Source organism: Aristolochia californica, unplaced genomic scaffold (assembly GCF_029961685.1).
Source record: "Aristolochia californica isolate CCGP_79_NKW_82.1479 unplaced genomic scaffold, dmAriCali1.0.hap1 SCAF_8, whole genome shotgun sequence".
In the NCBI taxonomy this organism is placed as follows: domain Eukaryota; kingdom Viridiplantae; phylum Streptophyta; class Magnoliopsida; order Piperales; family Aristolochiaceae; genus Aristolochia; species Aristolochia californica.
Window position 1 is genome coordinate 21,501,072 of NW_027182279.1, and position 6,818 is coordinate 21,507,889.

Genomic DNA, 6,818 nt, shown 5'->3' on the forward strand with positions numbered 1-6,818 from the left:
TATTTTCTTTTTGTTGTGATCTATTTGCCTTTTATCTCTTTTTTTTATTTACGAGATGAAGGGGAAGTGAAAACTCAAGTTTTCATTTAAGAAAAACCTATACATATTAAATGAAAATTCACAATACAAATATTAAGAGAGAGATCAAATTACAAGGTGTCGGTAATTTTTAGGGATTGTAAACTATTTTTAGTTTGGATATATCAGGTTCTACAATCGTGGGGGAAAGGGGGAGGCTGGGGATTTTTAACTGAGTATTGACTCCCAATCCATAAGTCATTCCTTACAAAAATATAGCCCGTTACGCATGATAAATCACTTTAAAATCATTTGTGATCGTTAGGTCAACTTTTTGTAAATGGGAAAAATAATAGCTTGTTTGACTCGGGTAATTATCCCACCGCAAGTTCTCTTGAAAATTTAATGTTATTCACTTTAAAAGTTTTGGATTCATTGGTCATTTGCATCTTTAACATGTTTCAAACATTTGTATCCATTTTTTAAAACATTTGTAGATAAATCTCTATCTTATAAAATTCTGAGTTGTTAGGGTTGAACTAGTAGAATTACGCAAACATGAATAACAAAACTTTTGTGTTCATTTGTGTTGTGCGAATAAATTTTCCTTAGTTACATTTGTTTATTGCTTTAAATTCTTTGCATACATAAACTCTCAAATTTTCATTTTGTTGTGATCTATTTGTCTTTTATATCTTTTTTCTTTTACGATATGAAGGGAAAGTGAAAATTCAAGTTTTGATTTAAGAAAAAAGTATACATCTAAAATGGATATGCACAATGCACAAATATAGAGAGAGATCATTTGAAAAGGATTCTGTAATTTTTAGGGATTGTAAACTCTGTTTAGATTTTCTATATTCGGTTCTACAATCATCAGGAAAAGGGGGAGGTGGGGGATTTTTTACTAAGTGTTGACTCCCAATCCATAAGTCATTCTTTCCAAAAATGTAGCCCGTTATGTATGATAAGACACTTTACAATCATCTATGACCGTTAGCTCAACTTTTTGTAAATGGGCAAAATAATGGCTTGTTTGACTCTGGTAAATATCCCACCGCACGCTCACTGAGAATTTAATGTAATTCTCTTTAAAAGGTTTGGATCCATAGGTCATTTGCATCTGAAACATGTTTTAAGCATGCATATCCATTTTTTTAAAAATGTGTAGAAAAATCTCTTTCTTATAAAATTCCGAACTTATAGGGTTGAACGAGTGGAATTTCCCAAACGTGGATAACATAACTTTTGTGTTCAATTGTGGAGTGCGAAAAATTTTCTTTACTTATATTTTTTTATTGCTTTAAATTTATTCCACGCATAAACTCTAAAATTTTTAGTTTTTTTCTATTTATTTGCCTTTTATCTCTTTTTTAGTTTTCGAGATGAAGGGAAAGTGAAAACTCAAGTTTTGATTTTTAAAAAAAGTATACATCTAAAATGGAAATGCACAATGCACAGATGTAGAGAGGGATAATTCCAAAAAGTGTATGTAATTTTTAGAGATTGTAAACAATTTTTAGTATTTATATATCAGGTTCTGCAATCATCGGGAAAAGGGGGAGGCTTGGAATTGTTAACTGAGTTTTACTCCCAATCCATAAGTCATTCATTACAAAAATATAGCCCGTTACGCATGACAAATCACTTTACAATCATCTATGATCATTAGGTCAGCTTGTTGTAAATGGGCAAAAGAATGGCTTGTTTGAATCGGGTAAATATTCCACCACACGTTCAGTTGAGAATTTAATGTTGTTCTCTTTAAAAGGTTTGGATCCATAGGTCATTTGAATGTTTAACATGTTTCAAGCATTCATATCCATTTTTTAAAACTTGTGTAAAAAAATCTGTTTCTTATAAATTTCAGAGTTGTTTGGTTTGAACAAGTGGAAGTACAGAAACTTCGATGACAAAACTTTTGTGTTCATTTGTTTTCTATGAAAAAAAATTCTTTACTTACTTTTATTTAATGCTTTAAAATGTTTCCATACATAAACTCTAAAATTTTCATTTTTTTGTGATCTATTTGGCTTTTATCTCTTTTTTTTGTTTACGAGATGAAGGGAAAGTGAAATCTCAAGTTTTGATTTAAGAAAAAAGTATACATATTAAATGAAAACTCAAAATACAAAAATGAAGAGAGAGAGAATTTTAAAAAGTGTCAGTAATTTTTAGGAATTGTAAACTCTTTTTAGTTTTGATATATCACGTTCTGCAATCGTCGGGGAAAGGGGGAGGCTGGGGATTTTTAACTGAGTGATGACTCCCAATCCATAAGTCATTCCTTACAAAAATGTAGCCCGTTAAGCATGATAAATCACTTTACAATCATCTGTGATTGTTAGGTCAGCTTTTTGTAAATGGGATAAATAATGGCTTGTTTGACTCGGGTAAATATCCCACCGCAAGTTCTCTTGAGAATTGAATGTTATTCTCTTTAAAAGTTTTGGATTCATTGGTCATTTGCATCTTTAACATGTGTCAAACATTTGTTTCCATTTTTTAAAACATGTGTAGAAAAATTTATTTCTTATAAAATTCCGACCTGTTAGGGTTGAACTAGTAGAATTACCCAAACATGCATAACAAAACTTTTGTGTTCATTTGTGTTGTGTGAATAAATTTTGCTTAGTTACATTTGTTTATTGCTTTAAATATTTTGCATACATAAACTCTAAAATTTTCATTTTGTTGTGATCTATTTGTCTTTTATCGCTTTTTTCTTTTACGATATGAAGGGAAAGTGAAAACTCAAGTTTTGATTTAAGAGAAAAGTATACATCTAAAATGGATATGCACATTGCACATATGTAGAGAGAGATAATTTAAAAAAGATTCTATAATTTTTAGGGATTGTAAACTCCATTTAGATTTTCTATATCAGGTTCTACAATCATCCAAAAAAGGGGGAGGCGGGGGATATTTTACTAAGTGTTGTCTCCCAATCCATAAGTCATTCTTTCCAAAGATAAATCACTTTACAATCATCTACGACCGTTAGCTCAGCTTTTTTTAAATGGGCAAAATAATAGCTTGTTTGACTCTGGTAAATATCCCACCGCATGCTCACTTGAGAATTTAATGTAATTCTATTTAAAAGGTTTGGATCCATAGGTCATTTGCATCTGAAACATGTTTTAAGCATGGATATCCTTTTTTTAAAACGTGTAGAATAATCACTTTCTTATAAAATTCCAAACTTTTGGGGTTGAACGAATGGAATTTCCCAAACTTGGATAACATAACTTTTCTGTTCATTTGTGGTGTGTGAATAAATTTTCTTTACTTAAATATTTTTATTGCTTTTAATTTATTCCATACATAAACTCTAAACTTTTATTTATTTTTATGTATTTTCCTTTTATCTCTTTTTTTTTTGTTTTCGAGATGAAGGGAATGTGAAAAATCAAATTTTGATTTAAGAAAAATGTACACATCTAAAATGGAAATGCACAATGCACAAATATTGAGGGGGATAATTCCAAAAAGTGTATGTAATTTTTAGAAATTGTAAACTATTTTTAGTAGTTATATATCAGGATCTGCAATCGTCGGGAAAAAGGGGTGGCTTGGAATTTTTAACTGAGTTTGGCTCCCAATCCATAAGTCATTCCTTAAAAAAATATAGTCCATTACTCATGATATTTCACTTTACAATCTATGATCGTTAGGCCAGCTTTTAGTAAATGGGCAAAATAATGGCTTGTTTGACTCGGGTAAATATTCCACCGCACGTCAACTTGAGAATTTAATGTTATTCTCTTTAAAAGGTTTGGATCCATCGTTCATTTGAATCTTTAACATGTTTTAAGCTTTCATATCCTTTTTTTCAAACATGTACAGAAAAATCTCTTTCTTATAAAATTCCGAGCTATTAGGGTTGAAAGAGTGGAATAACCGAACTTGGATGGCAAAACTTTTGTGTTCATTTGTTTTCTGTGAATAAATTTTCATTACTTACATTTATTTATTGCTTTAAATTCTCTCCTTACATAAACTCTAAAATTTTTATTTTGTTGTGATCTATTTGCCTTTTATCTTTTTTTTTTGTTTACGAGATGAAGGGAAAGTGAAAACTCAAGTTTTGATTTAAGGGAAAGGTACACATCTTAAATGGAAATGCACAATGCACAAATGTTGATAGAGATAATTAAAAAAATTGTCTATAATTTTTAGGGATTATAAATCTTTTTAGTTTTTTAATATCAGGTTCTGCAATCGTCGGGAAAAGGGGAAGGCGGGGGATTTTTAACTGAATCTTAACTCCCAATCCAAAAGTCATTCCTTAAAAAAATATAGCCCATTACGCATGATAAATCACTTTACAATCATCTATGATCATTAGGTCAGCTTTTTGTAAATTGGCAAAATAATGGCTTGTTTCACTCTGGTAAATATCCCACCGCACATTCACTTGAGAATTTAATGTTATTCTCTTTAAAAGGTTTGGATCCATAGGTCATTTGCATCTTTAACATGTTTCAAGCATGCATATCCCTATTTTAAAACAAGTGTAGAAAAAAAAATTCATATAAAATTCTGAGCTACAAGGTATGAACTAGTGGAATTTCCAACACTTGGATAACAAAATATTTGTGTTCATTTTCGGAGTGTGAATAAATTTTATTTTCTCATGTTTGTTTATTGCTTTCATTCTTTTCGTAAATAATCTCTAAAATTTTCATTTTGTTGATGAGATGAAGGGAAAGTGAAAACTCAACTTTGTATTTATGAAAAAAGTATACATCTAAAATGGAAATGCACAATGCACAATTATAGAGAGTCATAATTCCAAAAAGTGTCAGTAATTTTTAGGGATTGTAAACTCTTTTTAGTTTTTATATATCGGGTTCTGCAATTGTCGTGAAAAGGGGGAGGCGGGGGATATTTAACTGAATGTTTACTCCCAATCCATAACTCATTCCTTACAAAAATATAGCCCATTATACATGATAAATCACTTTACAATCATCTATGATCGTTAGGTCAGCTTTTTGTCATTGGGCAAAATAATGGCTTGTTTGACTCCGGTAAATATCCCACTGCACGTTCACTTGAGAATTTAATGTTATTCTCTTTAAAAGGTTTGGATCCATAGGTCATTTGAATCTTTAACATGTTTCAAGCATTCAAGACAATATTTTAAAACATGTGTAGAAAAAACACTTTCTTCTCAAATTTCGAGCTATTAGGGTTGAACTAGTGGAATTACCCAAACATGCATAACAAAAATTTTGTGTTCATTTCTGTTGTGTGAATAAATTTTCCTTACTTTCATTTGTTTATTGCTTTAAATTATTTCCATACATAAACTCTAAAATTTTCATTTTGTTGTGATCTATTTTCCTTTTATCTCTTTTTTCTTTTACGAGATGAAGGGAAAGTCAAAACTCCAGTTTTGATTTAAGAAAAAAGTATACATCTAAAATGGATATGCACAATGCACCAATGTAAAGAGAAATAATTCAAAAAAATTTATGTAATTTTTAGGGATTGTAAAGTCCATTTAGTTTTTATATATCAGGTTCTGCAATCATCTGGAAAGGTGGGGGGGGGGGGGGGGGGGGGGGGTGGGGGGGGATGTTTTACTGAGTGTTGACTCCCAATCCATAAGTCATTCTTTACAAAATTATAGCCCTTTACGTATGATAAATCACTTTACAATCATCTATGACCGTTAGCTTAGCTTTTTTTCTAAATGGGCAAAATAAAGGCATGTTTGACTCGAGTAAATATCCTACCGCACTCTCACTTGATAATTTAATTTAATTCTCTTTAAAAGGTTTGGATCTAGGTCATTTGCATCTGTAACATGTTTCGAGCATGCATATCCTTTTTTTTTAAAACATGTGTAGAAAAATCTCTTTCTTATAAAATTTTGTACTATTAGGGTTGAACTAGTGGAATTTCCCAAACTTGGATAACATAACTTTTGTGTTCATTTTTGGTGTGTGAATAAATTTTCTTTACTGACATTTTTTTATTTCTTTAAATTCTTTCCATACATAAACTCTAAAATTTTCATTTTTTTGTGATCTATTTGGCTTTTATCTCTTTTTTTTTGTTTCCGAGATGAAGGGAAAGTGAAAACTCAAGTTTTGATTTAAGAAAAAATTACACATCTAAAATGGAAATGCACAATGCACAAATGTCGAGAGGGATAAATCCAAGAAGTTTATGTAATTTTTAAGGATTTTAAACTCTTTTTAGTATTTATATATCAGATTCTGCAATCGTCTGGAAAAGGGGGCGGCTAGGAATTTTTAACTGAGTTTTGACTCCCAATCCATAAGTCATTCCTTACAAAAATATAGCCCGTTACACATGATAAATTACTTTACAATCATCTATGATCGTTAGGTCAGCTTTTTGTAAATGGGAAAAATAATGGTTTGTTTGACTCAAGTAAGTATCCCACCACACGTTCACTTGAGAATTAAGTGTTATTCTCTTTAAAAGATTTGGATCCATATGTCATTTGAATCTTTATCATGTTTCAAACATTCATATCCATTTTTTAAAACATGTTAAGAAAAATCTCTTTCTTATAAAATTCCGAGCTATTTGGGTTGAACTAGTGGAATTAGCGAAACTTAGATGTCAAAACTTTTGTGTTCATTTGTGTTCTGTGAATAAATCTTCATTACTTACATTTATTTATTTCTTTAAATTATTTCCGTACATAAACTCTAAAATTTTCATTTTCTTGTGATCTATTTGCCTTTTATCTCGTTTTTTTGTTTACGAGATGAAGGGAAAGTGAAAATTCAAGTTTTGAATTGAGAAAAAAGTATACA